The sequence below is a fragment of the Onychostruthus taczanowskii genome, unplaced genomic scaffold, assembly GCF_017590055.1.
Source record: "Onychostruthus taczanowskii isolate IOZ18803 unplaced genomic scaffold, ASM1759005v1 scaffold15, whole genome shotgun sequence".
Classification (NCBI taxonomy): domain Eukaryota; kingdom Metazoa; phylum Chordata; class Aves; order Passeriformes; family Passeridae; genus Onychostruthus; species Onychostruthus taczanowskii.
The window spans coordinates 10796058-10816745 of NW_024498685.1; positions in this window are offsets into that span (position 1 = coordinate 10796058).

Sequence of the window (20688 nt, forward strand, 5' to 3'; positions counted from 1 at the left end):
TCAAGGAGCTGAGCTGCTACCACTCAAAATAAAGTCAGAGTATGGCACAGTGTCCCATTTTCAAAAGTCTATATAGAAAAATAAGGTCTGGCTTTTTATGTATTCCAAGAAAAATTATTGAAGGCTTCTAAGGCCCAGGTGTTGTTCCCAGTCAGACAAGGAGTATAACAAGGAAGGCAAGTTACAGAAGAAAATTCAAGAAAGTTTTTCATATCTCTATGAAATCAAAGCTATTTTCACAGTAAAAATAGCCAAGGAATCTTAAATTCTATTTTGACAACCTTCCAAGGTTCAGGACTTGCCAGGTGCATGCTCCTGTGGGAATGTGTAATCCCTTTAAACCAAGAGCACCAAATTCCACGGGAAGCACACTGTCCCAGAGCAGAGTCCCCACATTTGACAATAGGAAGTAGAAACACAGTAAGCAGATTTTAAAACAAGAGGTGATCACCAAGTGACAGCACTGGAAGGGATACTGAGAGGTCATCTACCTCCAGCCCTGTGAAAGCATCTCTGTCCCATCTGTTTTACCTCTTAAAGACCTCCCCAATGCAGACATCACAGTCTATCCAGGAAAGATGTTCTTTTCTCATGATCCGCTCTTTTTGCCTTTAGAAAGTTTCCCCTAATGGTAAAGCTGGATCTCTCTTACCACAATTTACATGTACTTCTCAATCTACCCAACAGAGACAAAAAAACCCCATTTGCTCCTCTCACTCCTGCAACAGCCTTTTACATGCATGAAGATTTCTCATGTCACTTTTCACATTCCCCAGACCTAAAACTCAATTTCTTCTTGTCTGTCCTCCTAGTTTAGATTGGGTGAGCCCCTGTTGATTCATAGCGCTCCCCTTTGGTGGCTCTCACTTTAATCCATGTCTTTCCTGAATTTCTCTCTGCAGGAACAGCATACAGTGTGATCCCAGCTGAGGCCTCACCAGCACAATGCAGAATGGAAGGAGCACTTGGTGTGTTCTGCAATCATCCCTCCTGTTTATACACTTTAGTGTGGCATTTACAGTGACAAAGGATTTTTTTGGTTGTTTTTTTGCTTCAGTTTTTAAAAGTCAAGGCCACAACATGAAACCAAACTGCCACTGAAGCCCCTGAGATGCTCTCCATTAACAGGAACTCTTTTCTCCTGAGTACAAGTGTTTCTGTTAAAAGACTCTGTATTTGAATTGCCATCTGCTGTAAGCAACTGAATTGGGATCTTGATGAGTTATAGTCTTGTTTTCTCATGCTCACACTTACTTGGACAGCTAAACCTGTTTTTTTTTTTTTTAATGCTTCCAAAAGAAGAACTGTTTTCAGGAGAAACTGAAGGACTAGTCTAGTCTACAGAGGTTTTAAAATTTGCTGTTTTCTGTCCAGCAGTTCTGGAACACTGACTTCCTAAGCAAGAACACAAGTGTTCAATCTGTGGTTCAAATGCAAGGCAGAAGTCACCAAGCACCCAGCATTCTCCTGATGCAAGTGATTATTCACTGCACAGGCATTTGAATAGCTGCAATATTTATGAAATGATGTATTCAACCCCCTGAACACACATGCACACCCTAATCCTGACTGATGTTGTGTGCTGAGCTGGGGGCTGAGTTTCAAATGAATTGCTGGTGTTGTTTGGTTGCAAGGAAACAAATACAAGTCTAATTCACTTCAAAAGAACCTATCTCTTGGCTCACTAAGTAGGAACTTCTGTAGGTAAAAACTTCTGCAGTTAAAAAGGAAAATAAAAAGCCAGCCCATCAGAGCCATGAGTTTTGATCATGTAGATAAATGTTTCTAACCCATCATGCTGAAAAAATAAGTGTTCTGATAGGAACTAATAAGGAAGGTTTCTCTGGGGCTACATGCAAATCTGCTGAGTGTTCAATATAGACTTCAGCATTTGGAACTATTTTAAGAATGAGAGAGGTTCTGGGTCTGTGCATATGCACTGCAGACAATTTCACTGCTCACAGATTTTGCCAAGCAGTAAAATATAAAGTTGCAGCTTTGGGTTTGCTGCTATGAGTCAGGACCGTGGGCATACGAAAAGCTGATGAGAAACACACAACTTTCACTTCACTACACTGTAAAGTTTTAAGTAGAATTAACACAAACCAAAGGCTACACAAGTGCAGAAAACTCCCTCCCAAAATGGTACATTATGCCAAGGCTGGGAAGAGTAACCCAGCTGAGTTTCACTTCATGCTTTAGGAACAACAGTTCGAGTGTGTAAAGAGGTGTGAGATCATCCAAAGCAGTAAGACAAGTGTTTGTCAAGGAAGAAAATATAGTTATTCAAGAACATCATACCCAGATGAACTACTGCTAGACTGCTGGCCTACAACTAATGCACCAACCAAAAAAATCACAGGTACAACATTTCCTTGTACTCAGACAGTCTCCAAGAAGGACCAAAGGGAATGATTCAAACGTGCCTTGGTGAAATGTAATGGCAACTCCTGCAAGGTCATTATTGGGACCCTTCATTGGTTCTTCATCTAATTTGGACTACAGAAGTTCCCCACAAGAGCTGCCTGTAAAGCTGAGATTGGTTTACTCCACATAGCATGCATCAAGGTCTAAAAGGCATATTTACTGTTTGGAGTGTGGATTAAGGGAGAGCCTGAGCTATGTTTACTATGCTTGTTTTTAAAACAACAGCTTTTTACTCCTTTAAGGAAATGTACAGAGCAGCTCCCTTGTGGTGGTGGTGTGGAAATAACTGACAGTCTCTTCCAAACAGATTTGGAAGTTTCCTTCAAACTCTTAACCATGGTTAGGTTCTCTTTAGCTGTGTTGTCCTAGTTGAGAAGCTTATTGCTTTATTAGAGCTACTGGAACTGCTCTTTGACAAGCTATAATAAAAGACTCTACCTATGTTCAATCCAAATTCATCACTGTTTAGAGAAGTATTAATAAAAAGGGAAAAGTAAATCAATGAAGTCACTTTATTGATCTTGAGAATGTGAAACTACTATTAATAAAACATGTTGATGTTGTTTTACGGATAGGTCAAAGTCCTGGTAAGGGTGTGTTTGTCATTCTAATTTTTGTGCAGTTTCATCAACAAAGTATTTGCTATTGCAGTCCTGTAGTTATTCATCTCCTGTTTTCCTCCCCCACAGCCAGAACATCTGCTAAATGTTTCTGAATCCGAGCTTGTTGGGATAGGGCCCGTTGCTTTTCCATATTTATGAACTGTGTGGTACACTGGCACTCATTCAGCAGCCTGCTTCCCCAGGCTCATGCGCGGATGACATCAGCCACTGTGGGCTTGTGTGCAGGAGATCCACATGTGCAGGGCTCACACAGGGGGCTGCAAAACTCCTCTGGCCTGCAGAAGCACTCAAACTCCACTGCTGCCCAGGAACAGAACTATCAACTGGCTTTTGAGACATGCAGGGACGAGGAAGAGGAGCTAGAGGTATTTATGGTGTCACCTGGAATTGTAGTGAAGAGTAATGGGCTAAAATTGAATGAAAAGAGTTCTATCTGACTCCAGAAATATCCAGAAATATCATCCAAATATTTTTCAGTCTGGTCAAAGGGGCCAACTAAACACAAGGTGCTATGCTTGTGTTAGTTGTAACAGGCAGGACAAAGCAGGACACAGGAGTGGTTCTGGGCATGGAGAAAGGAGCACATCGTCATTAATTTCTGACTTCTGTTTTTGCTCTAGTAGCCCAGCCTGTCATGCCAACACTCACACAGGCACAGCTTTATGCTGTTTACACGCTGAGGGGAGGCTGCTGTGCCATTCTTGTGCCCACACGTGACTCCCATCACACCAAGAGAAGCCATGCTCACAAACTGCCCTTGTGTGCTGGGCTGTGTGAGGGGACCTGTCCCTGTTTGTCCCTGTTTGCCTTCCTGGCTGCTTTGCAAACTCTGCCTCTCCAAAGTCGAGGATGTAGGATTTTCAAACCTCGTGAGAAACAAGGGACCCCCATCTCCTCTCGACTGTGAGAGCTCTGAGGATCATTTGTCTGCCCAAATGCATGCCAGCAACAGACCACAAGCACAATCACAGCCTAATAGTCTTAATGAGATTACAGCTAGAGATGCCCCAGTGCTGCTCTCTGATGAAGGAACAGAACAAGCACCAAATTCATCTGGAGAAAAAGAAATCTCCTTGCCTTTCATGTGAGCAGGCTGCAGGTTGATCAGGATTTCAAATCTACAGTGTATAACCTTTGATTTCTTTTCCCTTCTAATTCCTTACAATTGCTTTTTTTTTGTTTGTTTGGGTTTTTTTTGGGTTTTTTTTTTGTCTTTTGGTTTTTTTTTTTTCCAATGTATTACTTTCCTTACAAAGCAGTGTATTCTTTTCACAGATGACCAAGTTCCATTAATATTTTTCAGGACATGATTTAAAACTGATGATCACACTGCTCAGTAACATGACTACATTTATAGATGCCTATTGTTAGCCATGGTAGATTGATCTCACCCATGGCTACTGTCTGTATGCTTGACTATGACACCCATGTGCTACAGGGGAACGTGGTAGATCTTTGCCAGTGTAATAATTCCTTTTATCAGCAGTTTATCTGGAGCATCTGTTTGTCTCATCAGAATGAAACTGCTTGTAACTCTATCCTACACAGGGCAAATACTCTTTCTGCACCTGTTCAAGCATTTGATTTACTTACTGCTTCAATTCTTAACCTCAATGAGAACAAATAAGTCAGCTTGTACAACAAAGGCTGGAACCATGAATTAAATGGAAAAGCTGATACAGGACCGTATCAGCTGGCTGGAGCACAAAACCTGGTATTAAGGTAGGGATTGTGCAGTGCTCCCTGCAAACTGCAGATCTCATCGAGCTTCCTGCAAGAAACCTGCTGCTAATGGCAAGGCTGCAGTCCCTGCAGGAATTCATGCCTAGGACAAAAAGCCAGTGCATTCACGGATATTGCAAGAAGCCTCGAGCTAGCACAAAAGAAAATCCCTCCCCTTAGACACAAGAAACGCCGGAATTTCCTAGTCAATGACAAACAACAAATAACATTTGCAGCAGAAGGCAGGAGAGGCTGGCTGGGTCGGTACTCACAGAGCGAGGCTGAGGGAATGACCTTCTTCTCACATGAGTCAACTCCTCCCCGGCAGGTGCTCACAGCTCGCTGCCTCTGCAGGGGCAGACACCCAAATTCGAGCCCCTCACCACTCCCCGTGCCCTGCCTCCACACGGCTTCTCTTTGCAGGGCTCCTAGCAGCGATTTTCTCCTCCTCTAGGCTCGCAAGGTAAAGCCAAAATGTAGAAGAAATGGGATCTCGGCTGCAAATCTCCTTGTGTAAGCCTTTGCCAGAGCATCTCGAGGAGGCTGTGTGATGATGGGTCTGGCTGCCAAGTCGTCACGGTTGCCACAGTAACGGAGCAGTGGTCCCCTGTGGCTTGCTAAGGGAGCGGCAATGGGAGCACCGAAAGGATGCACTGCCTCCTCCTTCGAGGATTCCTCTGACCTGAGTAATCCTCCCGTTTCTTTAAAAAGGCTGTTTTGTGCAGAAGGTATTTCCCTCACACCCCACACACACCCTCCCTCCCACCTTGGTTACTCCACTCACAGAGCTCTACAGCATCTTTAATCTTGTTTCCTTGGTGTAGGAAAGCTGGCATAACCCCGAGAGAGCTGCTGGCTTCCCCTGAGAAATACCATGGCTTGTGGAAAGAGGAGAAAAGAAACCTTGTCCTGGCGAATATCTGAACAGGAGCACACGCTCGCCAGTGTTTGAAGAAGTGCTGGGATGGTGTGATATAATCTTGTCTCTGTGAGCAGGTGAATGAGCAGTGGAGAGAGCAGAGGGGATTTCTCTGCCAAGTGTTTCTCTGCCAACACGGCCGAGCACAAGTGTGTCTGTGAGGCCCTCTTACAGCTACAGGGAAGCTCAGGGCAGGCAGGATTCCTTTGTTCCTGTCCCCTCAACTGAAAAGTCTTGGTGCTGTCATTTCTGAGCCTTAATATCTACTTATTTTTATTATGACATTGACACAAACATCAGCAGTAATGTTAGGCAGGACAGTCCACCACAGTGGAGATCTACAGACTCTGGGCTGTAGTCAGAAAAGCAGCCAAGGCTGCAGAAGCAGGCGTTATTTTGCTGGACAATGAACAATTCAGCCTTGTTTTTGGAAAGCAGCTCCTTGGATAGTTAAATAATACCACTTGTTTATGAGACAGACTATTTATCTCATCTTCTTTATAAAATGTTGCTAACGGTTCTTTGTTGCTTTCCTTATTATTCTCTCTTAAAGCCAAGTGCTTCTTTTAAGGTAATGGGTTTCCTCTCTCAGGGCACCAGTAACAAACCCAGCTCTGTGTGCACGTAGGTGGTGTGGACAAAAACAAACACACAGAAGCAAAACCCACACATTTGCTTTCTTAAGTGACTCTTCTGTCCTCACTTTCAACCCAGGCTGTTTGGGCAATCTGTGACAGTGGCTCATCCCAACTTGCTGGGTAGGGACAGACCTCCAGGGGCCAAAATCCAGATGTTAAAGATCCAAGGGGTCAAGTACCTTTTGCTCTACTATGATCTGCAGCAGCAGAGATGGGACTAGTTAAGAACAGCAGTATCAGCCAGAAGGGCTGGAAAGAACTGAACTAGATTATAAAAGCTGTGAGCAGGCAAAAAAAAAAAAAAAAAAAAAAAAATCTCATGTGCTAAAAGAAGTAAAATTTCTAATATTTTTATTTATCTTTGCCTCTGCCTTCAGACTGAGTTTTCCAGCTTTCCTCCAACGTACTGTGAGGATTAAAACTTAATTTGATTTAGAAAAAAACTTCCATTTCTCCTGTGTTTACAGGATTCTTAAATGTGGGACTTGGAGAACATCACCAAAGACGGTGATGGCCACGACAACACCACTGGGCTTGGCAGCGCAGAATATCTCTGTGGAGTAGGAAAGTTCATCTAGGCCCAGCCTAAGGGAGTCTGGAGCCTTCTGATTACAGATGCTGGATTTAACAGCATCATCCCCACACACAGAAACCCTCCCTGCACAGTGCCTTGCCTAAAATCAGTTATTAGTACACCCAGAATTAGGAGCATCCAGTGCCACACAGGTGTGAGGTTACTAAACATATGAAGGCATCTTACAGAAATTCAAGTTATCACAGGCATTTTATGCCTGTTTTCTCAGTACCCTTAAATGAGAATGCAGCAAGATCAGAAGCTGAGCTGCACACTTGATCTCACATAGGAAAGTGTTGCTTGGTACATATAATTAAATAAATCTGTTTTGCTGACACTCCCTCCCCCACCCCTTCCCTCAGCTATTTTTATGCTTGGCTTAGTGGAAAAGACTTGGTGCCTCTGGATGTGAAGCATGAAGCCATTCAAAATGAAGCTGTCCCCTGAAGAAGACAATCCTGAGAAGGAATAATGCTGGGCTCTCAGGGAGCATGAAAGCAGCAGAGGAATGCAGGGGAGAGGAGGTGGCTGGGCTTGGCCTGCAGCACCGAGAAGTCTTTTCCATTTGCAGCTTTCTCCTCCTGCAGTCAGAGCTATTTAATGGGATCACGAGGGCTGCTGTGCCATTACTTAGGGAAGAGGGTATAAAAACGACAGCAGCTAATAAGCACCCATTTCTCATCAGTGGCCTCATAAGGCTAATTGCACAAACAGAACGTTTCGGAGGCTAACGGGCTGGAAATGACATTCTGTCTGCTGGATCCAGACCAGCACACAGAGACTGCCTCCCTGTGCCTGGACACAAACAAAGACAGGGCTATCCCTAAATGTGTGCCCACAGGAGGACACAGACTTCAGAAACTGAGCTGGAATGCTAAAGACACAGCACAGTCATTCTTCCTGATGATCAGGAGGCAACGGGAGCAGAAACATTGAATGTTCCTTTGTCCATAAATGTCCAGACCACATTCCTGGTTCTGAAGTTCCCTCACAGAAAGGAAGGCTTTGTCTGGAGCTCACGACTGAGGACTGGAAGAAAGACTGAAAAAAAAAAAACAACCTGAAAAAAAACCCAATCCAAGCTTGGTGGACCAGGGTGGAAACACACCTTGAGCTGAGGCCTCTGTTCAGAGGAGGCATTGATGCTTCCCAGAGAAGAGGCTGGCTGATGGGAAGGGCAGGCACTGGACAGAGCTGTGTGTGGTCCCAGAGCAGCACAAAGGCAGGGAGTGTGTGTTTATGTGTGTAGGAAGGGAGCTGTTGGGAGTGGGAGTGCAGCCCCTGCACGTGAATTGTAGATGTCAAAGCTGAAAAAGTGCTTGTTGGCCTGCTCACTTCCCCTTCTTTTGTCGGCTGAAGATTTGAGAAGTTGAATCTTCCACTCATTGCACCAAAGGATCTAATGCAGTATTTGCTCTAGCATCATCAGTCACTAATTAGATAATTCTGACCAAAAAAAATACTTGACAAGATTGGTTCTTTCAAACACCCAGGTTCATTTTGCTCTTAGTATCACTATCCAGGTTTATTTTAAACCTATATTTAATTTTTTTTCTCACTCTGATCTATAGTTAGGCTTGTTAGGACGTGTCTGTGCTGTTTTTTTCTATTTTTAAAATATGGGCCCACGTTTGATGGGTTTTTGCTTGAGATTCTCTGGTGCACTGCTGGTAAAATTAACTCACAACCAGTTTTCAAGGCTATTGGAAAGCTATGACCACATTAGAATATATTCTGTTCTAAATGATTTGGATATCTTAGACTTTTTTTTTCCACATCTGATTTTCATGGAGATCCATGCTCCTGCTTGTTTATACTCCTACTAAGTGCTGCTATGGTCATGCATGTTATTGATGGGTTTCTGGAAAGCTCAGCAACTCAGCAATTTTATAACTGCATTATAAATAATTCAATCAACTGTTCTTCCCCACATCTACATCTCATTTATTAATGGACTTTCTTTCTAGGCAGTATTTTCTTATCTGTCATCACTGTCCCAGATATATAAATATATATAAATATATATATATATATACACATATACTTGGAGGAGGAATGTAATTAGTTTCGCCATCCTTGTGCCAAAACTTTCACTGACTTCAGTCAGAGATTTTCCTGAAGAATGCCTGATTATAGCCTGTAGGAGTTGGTCCTATTTCTGTACCCCAGAACAGGCTGAAGTGAGTGCACAGAGGTGGGCAGTGGACTCCATGGGTGTTTGAACCCAGAGGCATTGGAAGAGAAGCACGAAAGTGTGGGTTTATGTGTACAAGAAAAAGAAGGTGAAGCACACACAGAGGGGAGCCAGGCAAACTGATTGAGGATTCTGTTATACAAGAGCAGGGAAAACGGAAGATTTTACATGATTAATTCATGTCAAACTTTGTTTGTTTGTTTGTTTGGTTTGGTTTGGTTTATCTTTTTCAAATAACAGAAGAGTGGATTTTCTCTTCCCCCCCTTTTCTGTCATCAGACAGCTGTGCAAATATTTTAGCATGTGATTGTGGAAGCACAACACTGCAAACTTCTGCATTGTGCCAAGAGAAAAGTACAGGAAAACAAAAGGCAAAAGCCTGGGGTAGATCTAGCTGCCAGGATCTTCTGTCCCCAGGGGAACCAGAGAGAGGAAAAGGGGGAGAAAAAAGGAGAACTGTGATAGCTTTCACTGCTGACAGTGACAGTATCCCAGGTCAGAAGGAAACACAGACTGGAGGGAGGGTAGCAAAGGTATCAGAGCAATTAGCAGTCATAGAACCACATCTTTCTTTTTTTTGTTGGCATTATCTGCATCACCAACTGCTTGTATTGTACCTTCCCTAAGAGACTGAGTTCTCAGGTTGCAGTTAAATTGAAAACCCAATTTACACGGTGCAGTAAATCACTCTTTTAATTTAGGAAATCAGACCTACATGCCTGGTTTGTGGTTATACTGGCCTGGCATAAAACAGGTCTTTTCCAGCAGCTTGAGGGGTTCATCAGCAAAGCAGGCCAGACAAAAGAAAACCCATCTCTTCACAAGTTCCCTCAGGAGTTTATTGCTACACAAGTGAGGGCAGTGGGTGGTAACACAAACCTAAATATGCCACAGCCAGGAACCAGGTTGACTGATTCCCTGCCAAAGAATCCTATCTTGTTACTGTAGGGGAATGAATTAATCCATAAAAAAAATTAGCTATCACTTGCAACATTCTCAGTGGTTTGCCAGGCTCATTTCAGTGATTCCTCTACATCAAATAACAGCACATCTTCATCTTTCACGGCTTAAGTGAAAACAATAGGTCACTGTAATGGGACTCCATCTCCCAGCCCATCCTGCTCCTGAGAAGTCAAAGGATCAGGACTCAGTCTTGAAGCTGGTCATCATTCTGTGTCCTGAAATACAGAGCTGGGGATACTTCTCTTTTCTTTTTCTTTTCTTTTTTTTTTTTCTTTTAGGCCCATAAAACTGCCAAAGTTACTCAAACAAGAAACTCTTGGCTGTGCTGCATGTAATCTCCCATCCCAGGGAATTAAACAGGTGGTTATTAAAACTGTAATAACACCCACACTGTGAGAACATTTAAACCCTAAAGGAAGAAATTCTTCCTCCATCAAAGACAGCAAAATAATTTAATGGTTTCAGGAAGTCTTCATACTCCAGCTTCCTCTAACCATTTGCATTCCACTTCCATTTAATTACCTGAATAATTAATTGACATCTATCAGCTAATGTTTTGCACAGTGCCTCAAATAAGTAAAGCACAGTATAAATCCTTGATAGGAATTGTTAATTAGGCTACTATTTATGCCACTGTTGTTCTGGGCTCTTCCCATTCCTTTCCATATTCACCTCCACAGGCAGTGGGCCGTGCTACCTACCATGGCTCTTATTTCCAGCCCAAGTTATGGAGTCATCACCACCATCCTGGGGCTGTTTCAAGAATATCTAGCTTTTCTGGCATTGTCACATGTACTTTTATGGGACCTGAGTCCCCAGCAAAGACCTTGCTGCTATTAAATAATAATTAAATAACCCTGTTATCCACTTTAATAGCATTTTTCCCTCACAGGCCCAGACTCCAGCCCCACAGCAGCTCTCCCCTGCCCAGGTATGCACAGAGATGAGGATGGATGCTCCCTTCACTCAGGGAGTGGGTGGGTACAGCTCCTCCCTACAGGACACCAGTTTTCCAAACAAGCCCTGGAAATGTCTGCAGTTCCATCCTTCCTTTGGGACGCCTCAGCAGGGTTCTCCTGATGCCATTGGGGCTGAGCACAGATTCCAGCAGAGGCCAATGTGGCCTCCCAGGGCAGAGCAGAGGTTTGTCTGTAAGAGAAATCCCACCCACCTCCACATGGCTCTCCTATGACTCTGGGCAGGCCATTTATAATTAGGTGTACAAGTGGTGAATTTGGGTGTCTCGGGTTGCAGTTGTCTTGAGAGACCAGAGACATGACTTTTAAAAGCAGGATATATCCCTGCAATTGAAAGCAGTTGTCTCTGTAGTTTTTGTCTCTGCAGATCCTGTGAGATAAGCACACAAAATACTGCATTCGTTTTGTTTTCCTTTAACTGTCAGCCATACAAATTCTGCTTTATAATTGAGCATCAAGTCAAGTTCTTTCCTTCTTACTCATAAGTAAAATTCAACAAGCCAAAACAGGCCACAGGAATGCCAAAAATATAACCCTTTGGAACTCAGTAAACACTTTTGTTGATAGTGCTGAAAAGGGAGCAGAATCATTTTCTCTGAGTGCACTCAGAGGTAACGAGAGCCCATTGCTTTGAGTCACTGAACTCAACTTGGTGCCAATGGGACAGGCTGAGCTGGTGAATCTCATGATCCTTCCCTTGTGTCCCAGTTTATTTTAACTCCTTCTAGAGTCTCCAAAGGAAAAGACTCTCATGCTCAAAGATACTGAAGCAGCAAAGGCCAAGTCAATAAATAAAGTCCCTGTAATGTTATTTTCTCCTTGCCTAGGTCAGTGCTAGACAAGCATAGGGCTTTCTAAGCAGAAAGGTCCATGGAGAGAAAGGAAAGAACCTCATAATCCTCTTTCCTTCTGTATCCTCACACTGTATGCAGCTCTGGGTTTGTGAGGACTGTGAAACCCTGCTTTCTTCTAATCTTTATTGTCTTGGTCCTTAATAACTCTGGAAGTAGATTGCTAACAGCACGAGTTTTCCACGTAAGTCCCACAGTGATGTCCAAGGGTTTGCCCAGCACAACTGCCTGTGACAGTCCCCAGTGCTGAGAAATGATGGAATTTGCACTAAGTCAGCACTGGAGGAGAAAAGAGAGAACAAAATGGAGGAAGAAGAAATGAAGGGTAACAAATGGAGAGTGCAGAAAAGAAAGATACAGAAAACAAATCAGAACTACTTGACATGGGTTAACTCCTTCATGGCTGGCATCTCTAAATCCCAGGAGAGCTGGTTCAAACACCAGAAAGGCAGCAAGCTTGCTCTGAGACCTGCATGCACATAGAGATATGGAGACATTATACAGGCAGTTTGGAGAGTTCAAATGAGGAGGTAAAACCTATATGCTAATGTGTGTATGTGCATGTTCCATGGTATGCAGCACCAACAGCTCTGGGAGTAGAAATTCACAAGCCACGCCTTACAATATAACAAAATAGGCTTTGAAACCTTAAAATTTTGAGCTATAAATTAAAAAACAAACAAACAAACCCCTCAAACCCGAAACCAAACTAAAACAAAAACAGCAACAAGAACAAAACAAACAAAAAACCAAACAAAACCAAACAAACAAAACCCCAAGCCCTACTAACAAACAAACCCCAAAAAAAACAAAACCAAACCAGGACAGTGAGCACTCCTTTGCTAAAATCCAGAAGTGACAGAAGAAGGTGAGGATGATGAGGAGTGGATGCTGAAGTTTGTCTGCCACCCCTTGGTGCCTGTGCTGGAGAACACACAAACCTGCTGGAGTGTCCTGCACCCTTTGGCAGCTTTGTGCCCAAACTGCCCTGACTGGAGGCTTTCTCTGAGGGATGTAAACAAAGGACAAATCTGGAGCAAAGTGCCACAAAAGGCTGGAACTGCTGCCTGAGTGACCCACACAGAATGTCAGGAGTAGCCTCGTGGACAAGACTGGACAGAAGGAAGAAAGGGTCTATGAGGGGTTTGATTTTTTTTCCCCACTGAATCAAGATGGAAACAGTGTATGGGTCTTGCTTCTCTTTGTGGCTCTGGGGAGAGCAGAGGGATTGGTTTTAGTGGCTCATTTCCCCAGGCTCCTGCTGTTTCATGGAGATCAATGTTATCATTTAATAGGGAGAGGTTTTTCAGCTCGCTGACATTTTATCTGCTGATGGCTTCCATGATATTTATAGACATATCCATCAGCATAACAGCAGGAAGCAATTCTCCAGGGGTCAAATTGGGTGGATTTCCCCTATTTAAAGTGCACTATGGATGCAGCTTTCTGTATAGGATTAACCACTTAACTCACTGAATCCCGAACATCATCATCTATTGTTCACAAAAACTGATGATCTCCACGGCTTAGTTGTGGGATGGTCGACCTGTTTTCAGCCTCAATTATCTTTTCAAATAATAAGGTCCTTTGTTAACCTCTGACTTGCTGAGCACTGTGTGGGCAGCCCATTAAGTACTTCACAGTCCTCTTTTAACCCAATGATTCAGGCAGCTCTAGGGATTTAGTCCCATGATTGTCCTATTTCTGACCAGTCTGAATATTCGATTGCCACAAGAACAGCAACACCAGAGAACCTGTTTTAATCATGGCAAGCTTGGGAAAATAAACCACCTGGAAGATCAAGGCAGAACCTACATGCTTACTATATAAAGTGTTTAAATGTTTTCAGCCTAACTTTTGGCAATGATTTACAGGGCATGCTTCCCTGCTAGGACTATTTAGAGAGTCAGCTCCTTTGGGGATTTAGGATGCAGTGATTCTATCTCCTAAAATTATTCATCTAACTTTCTAGTATTGAATTTCTCCTTGTGAGCACACCTTTTGGAATGAGACAGCCTTGCAAGGGGAGCTCAGAATAGAAATATTGTTCCAGCAGCTCAGGGTGCATTGGAAATGTGAACTGCTGTGAACTGCTGCTTGATTTGACACAGAAAGATGGATGTAGAGTCCTGACACGGACAAGTGTTCTTGAATACAAATTCGAGTTGTTTAAGGTTTTGTTTCCAATCACCAGAGCTATCATCAGTCACGTCTGTCCATCCACTCTCCCTTTCAAATTCACCATGACCTCCTCATGGCCTTATTTCACTTAACCTTGCTGTGTTTACAGTGACCTCCATCCTCATGGCTTGGTTGTACTCTGAGTGCCAGGCTGACACACCAGCATGCAGCTCTCTCACTCACAAAGACACTCCATGAGAAATGTAAGGGCAGCTGCTGTCTATCCCTGAGAGCAAAAATTAAGCTCCCAATCCCTGGCAGAATTCACCGCCTTTTCCATCCTTGAAGGTCTGGTCAGAGTTCACACATGAATCCCATTTCCATTACTTTGCTCTTGTGGGGTTTTATTTTGCTGGTGTACACAGCTGCAGTGTACTCTTGATCCTTTGCTTTACCCTCATCCATTTCATTTCAGTCGGGTATATTGGAACACTCCATAAATACAACTGAAATTACAAATGAAATAAGCCCCTCTGTCAGGCAGGAAAGACAATGACATTGTCCCCTCTGTTCACCTGGCTACATCTGCTGAAGGATGGGAGACAGGAGAGATACAGCCTTAAGTTCACTTTGAGAAGCTCAAAATATTATAAATACAACTTGTCCCATGTAGTTCCAAAATATATTACAGCTTGGTAGCTTTTCTGCCTTGTTTCAAGCAAGTTCTTTCAGGCTGTCTACACTGAGTCATTTTTTGGAAGTGAACTTTTTGGATCTAACATTAAATGAGAAATTATTTCAGATTTGGTAATACAGACTAGGTTTTCAACTTCCTCCTTGAACAGGCATCTGGAACAAAAATGTGTCTAGAAAATTTTGGCCTGCCTTTTGAGTCTGCCTGGGCTCAGGCTGCTCCCAAAGCTGAAAACCTCACTGAGAGACAAGGGCTGGATTCCTCACTGGATTCCCTTCCCCCAGTGCCAAGAAGTAACCACGTATGTCTAAGGCTACATAAACTAATTAGACATCTAATCCTACCTTTGTCTGCACCTGGTATTGCCAAGAAAGACGAGAAGGAGCAGCAAGTACGGGAGGTACAGAGGGCAAGAGAACATCGGGGAAACAAGGCCAATACACTGCTTGAGACATTAATCCTACACACAGTGTAAGCACACCTCTCAAACAGGTAAGACCCTGAAATAGCACACAGATCTTCCAGAGGATGGGAAAAATCCTCCCAGGAGAAAGGTGCTGCACATTCATTGACTACGTTAAAAAAAAACCCCACACATGGCGTGTGGTTAATGGCAATTACCAGTTAATTACTGTATCAAGTTCACAGCAAACAGGGGAGTTCTGCCCACCACAGCCAGAGGGGCACGCAGGGGGTGATCTCCATGAAACACAAGACACAAAGGTCGTACCAGCATCATCCCTTCCCTGGGGATTTCTCCAGAGGCTCAGGCACAGCCACCACGCAATGCAGCACTGCTGGCTTTCCTAAAGCAACCTCACATCACAGCTTTTGTGAGCACCACGAGACCTGGCCAGGCAAGAGCCAGGACTGAGATGGAAATGAGTTTGTAAACTTGTGTAGGATATTCTGAAATGTCCAATTCAAGATGCAGAAGATGCATTGCCTGCTTGTAGAGATAATTAAGGCAGATCACAGTAAATGTGCATTCAGAATGAGGGACAGAAGACTGACAGACACTGAAAAGAAATACTGACATGTCAAGAAGCTAGGTAAAAAATGAGAAGAACCATTTTCTCAAATCACCTTGTTTGCATTGTGGTACAAATAGTTCCAGGATTCACACTGTCAAGCCTTTCTCCCAGTCATGAGAGCACAAGGCTCGCTTTTGAAAAAAGAGGAAAGGTGGAGACTAATGGATGAGAGTTGATTTTGGCAAGCTGGGCCTTGAGAAGTGGCATTAACTGTTAGAGGGGCTGTGACTCTAAAGCAATGAGCAAAGACGCTGTGCTAGACAAACAGGGTGTAATTGACCCACAGTGATGACAGGCTTCGGTATTTTCTCACAGATAATAACTAGCTGAAGAAAAGAAGATGCCTTAGGCCTCTAACCAAATTGGTCACCTTACAGCTATGAAATGCCCCACCCAGCACTAATTATGACTGTTATAACAGTAACAATTAAATCAAAGTAACTGCTGCTATTCTTTGACAGCAGCCTTGCCAAGGCGAGTATTTTGTTTGATTACGAAGCAAAGAAAGGGACTTAACTTAAAATTGCCCTTTGTTTCAGAAAGGTTTTGTTATTATGTGAGTAAAACTCAAGTTTTGACAAGTTGTGAACACAACCCTGTGTTCCCAGTTTCCCAGTTTCCAGTGTTTACACCTCACAGGGTGTTTGTGCATCTGTGATGAAGGTTGAAACAGAGATTGGCTCTTCTGTTTTATGTGATACCCCCCAGCTGGACTGTGGCTGTGGCTGTCCCATTGTCTTTTCTGCCTTGTACCATCCTTGCCTGCTGTTTACATAGGTTTGGATATAGCCAAAAAGCCAGACATGAGTGCATTTAAACACACTGACTAGGAGCATCAGCAGGTGGGCCCCAAAGTCAGGTGAGTCTCCTCTAAACAGTTCTATTTTTGAAACAAAACCCAGGTTCGATGCTGTGCCCCAATGCTTGGTGAGATAGGAAAGCATCACCATGGGCCATCTGTTCCAAGCACAGCCAGAGAGCGTTCACCTTCCCCCAGCTCTGCAGACTGCCTGCCAGCAGCCAGGGAAGCCCTGAATCTGGGCTAATTGAGGGATCTGCAGCCAGCCAGCTTCATATTTAATAGGGATTTACTGCTGATGGAAATTACAAGTGAATTACAGATTCCAGCGCGTCATGGTCTCGCCAGAGTCAAACAAAAGCACGTGGTGATAAGAACAGAGTGCTGCACACTGGGACCTGAGGTCTCCATGGACCTCACTGCTTTGTTAAAGCATTGCTGATAAGCTATAAGGTACTACAGAGGTCCACATCTTCCCTAGAGACCATGCTTTCCTCAGTTGTGTTTATAATGCCATTTATTATTTCCAGCTCTTCTGTTTGTTTTCATAGGAGTGTAGGAGGGTTTCTTTCTCTTCAAATCAAATCATAGGGCTTCACCATTTCTAGCTCAAAGTCTCCCTAATGCTGCTAATCTCCTATTAACAGCCTACTGACACAGAAGAGACAACAGAAAAAGACTGATTGCCAGCCCTCTGGCCCTGTGACCGTGTGCTGGTCAGATCTGGATTAATAGCTGAGGCGATTTACCTCAGGAGGCCTTGTCACAGGTGCCTGTAACTCTAAACTCTCCTCGAACTGCCTGGCAGGAGAGGGAGGAGGGGATCCAGTAAATCCACAGATGATGCACACAAAAACAAGGCCTTGCTGAAAATAATTTTTCTTCTCCTATACAAAATAAGGATCACTGCGGGAAAAAAACCTCCTTGACTTCAAACCAAAGGCAATGAGCTGGGCATGGGCATTCCACCCAGGACACAAAACCCACTGTGGCACTCCCTGATACCACTGTCACTGACAGCAAGTTGGTTTGGCTTTTCTGGTCACTAGAAATTGTTAGCCAGGAGCACAAACACCCTGCTTCCCTCCAGTGCTTGTGTAGTAGGATAGATTGCCCTGCTGTGTAGCTGGGACCCTTTCAGCTTTAAGACAATTTAAGCTGCTCCCATTCAAGGAAAGATGGAAAAACAGCATCATTCTTATTTGGCAACAAGAATCCATGTGACAGTTGGGTCCAGCAGCCCAAGCAGGCTCAGGCTCCCCTCCCGGGCTGGACTGCACCTCCTCCATTCGCCATGCAGGCTGTGCTGCTCCATGACCCTACATAGCAGGAGGAGGGTGCTGGGAGGACGGGTGCAGCTGACCAGCTGCACTTGACGTCAGCCAGCAGCAGAGTGTCCACACAGAGCATCTGAGCTGCACCAGGAGTCTGCCTGAGTGCCAGAGAGGGAAACAGAGGCAGGAGCTGGTGCTGCCCGGGTCCAGCTCGGCCGCCGAGGATTCGCGCGTGCCCGACTGCGGAGCTCCAGCATCTCTCATCTCCACGAAGATGATTGTATTTCAGAAGGATTTCATTTTGCTTGTTAACAAATTGCAGGGAAAGTAGGTAATTGTTCCTGGCCTGAAGTTAAACAATCCAGTTACTGAGTGTTATTTGCAGGTCAGAGAGCTGCAAGAGGTTTGGCCTTCAAGGCACCACACTGTCCCCTCTAGGAGGAGGGGTGAAGTACAAAAACATTCTACATGCCTTACAGAGAAATTAATTTAACCTATAATCATTGGTATTACAAGGCTCCTTGTCCACCTTGGCTTCTTACACAACCACACACTGCAGCTCATACGGAGCTACCGTTCAGAGCAACACCTGCCTCTCCCTGACCCTTCCCAGCCTTTAACATAACTGCATGGATGTTGCAGCTCCCTGTCTTTCCATAGGTCCTTATTCATCAGCATCTGCAGGGAAGCAGGATCTGACTCACTCCGCAGCACAGCTGCTCCTGCTGCTCGCTCCCCCAGCTGAAACATCAGCCCTGTTCCAAAATCTGCCTCCGTGACCACAACACCTACTGCAAACATCACCAGAGCAATGCTGGGCTGCCCTCCTAAGGGACACAGCACTGAGGGCTGCTCCCCACGAAAGAAACCCTTCAACAGCATCTTTGCACGACACAAACTTACCTTGTTTCTGTGCTGTCTCACTCCTTTTCTGAGTCTCAGTGAGGAGCATCCAGCCAGCGTTGAGTCTTTTTCAAACTTGATTCCTTATCCATATTTGGGAATTTGTGCTGGGCACCAGCTGGTACGAGGCACGTTCTTCCCACAGAGCACTTTGGGACTTGTAGTTCCCAAAAAGGAATGTTGTTTTCCAAATTGCAAGCGCCGAGCAACAGAAACAGGAGTCTGAAAGGCCTTTACCTCTGCCTTTGCTTGCTGCTGGGCCCTTCCTTTCACCTGTGTCTGTGCAAGTGGTTCCACCTTAGCCAGCCCGAATCCTCCAGGAACCTCTTCCACAGCTAAGGGCGATGTGCCAACCCCTTGGATGCAACACTGTGTAAAAGCTGCTACTGCAGAGAGAGGGGCAGGTACGTGGTCCTGCCTCCTGAAAACAGCTACCTAGAAAAAGAGAGCTCTGATCAAGTTTTTAATCGTATTCGCCACACTGAAATGGCACAGAAAATCCCCTTTGAAACATGTGTTTCACCCTTTAGCATGTTTTGTATTGCCCCATTTGATTTTTAATTAAATAATCATAGTAGGGGGACAGATAAGTGTGTCAGTTGTTTAAAAAGGTTACAGGATAAATCAATCCTGTCTCTCCTGCAGAGATCCATTTTTGAAGAGCGTTTGCACTGACTGCGGTAATTACCTTGTAACCAAGACACCCTGTTGTTTTTAAATAACAACCAAAGGAGAATGCGAACCGCTGCCTGCCGGGTGCTGCTGGAGACGCTGTTATTACACCCGAACTCCATTAACAGCGTAATGTGCTTAGATCTGCGGGCACGGGGAGCCGGGGGAGAGGTGCCCGGAGGAAGAGGCGGCCGGGAGCGGAGAGCATCCATCAGCCGCCCGGGAGGTGCTGCGGGAGCGCTCCCCCGTTAGCACCGCACCCCGGCCGGGGCGAGGAGAGCTGGGACACTCGGGATTGGGACACTCGGGGCTGGGGCACTCTCAGGATTGGGACACTCGGGGCTCGGACACTCTCGGGTTGGGACACTCGGGGCTCGGACACTCTCGGGTTGGGACACTCGGGGCTCGGACACTCTCGGGTTGGGACACTCGGGGCTCGGACACTCTCGGGTTGGGACACTCGGGGCTCGGACACTCTCGGGATTGGGACACTCGGGGCTACACTCACTCTAGGGGCTGGGACACTTTCGGGGCTCGGACACTCTCGGGGCTCGGACACTCTCGGGGCTGGGGCACTCTCGGTGTTCTGACACTCTCGGGGCTCGGACACTCGGGATTGGAACACTCGGGGCTGGGGCACTCTCGGGACTGGACACTCACTCTAGGGGCTGGGACACTTTCGGCGCTCGGACACTCTTGGGGCTCGGACACTCTTGGGGCTCGGACACTCTTGGGGCTGGGACAATCTTGGGGCTCGGGCACTCTCGGGGTTCCGACACTCTCGGGGCTGGGGCACTCTCGGGGTTCTGTCACTCTCGGGGCTGGGGCACTCTCGGGGCTGGGGCACTCTCGGGGCTCGGACACTCTCGGGGCTGGGGCACTCTCGGGGCTGGGCTGACGCCCGGCGGCCGCGGGCAGAACAGCCGAGGCGGGCTGTTCCCTCGGCCCCTTTCCCTGGGCAGCCACACGAGGGAGGAGATGAGGGAAGCGCGTTTTGGCAGGGACGGGCACCGATCTCGGTCCCAGAGCTGCGGGCGCTCGGAGCGCCCCCCGGGTGCCCGCTTGCCACCGCGAATCCCCGCAGTCACAGCACGGGAAGGGACCACAGTGGGTCATGCTGTCCCAGCTCCCTGGGACACTTGGGACACTCAACCAGGGTCACTGCAGAGCACACGGCACGGGAATGCATCCAGGCGATTCTGGAATATGGCCGTAAAGGGAGACTCCACACCTTCTCTGGGCAATCTGTTTCAGTGCATGATCACCGCACGGCAAAGGAATTCTTCCCCCTGTCCAGGTGGAA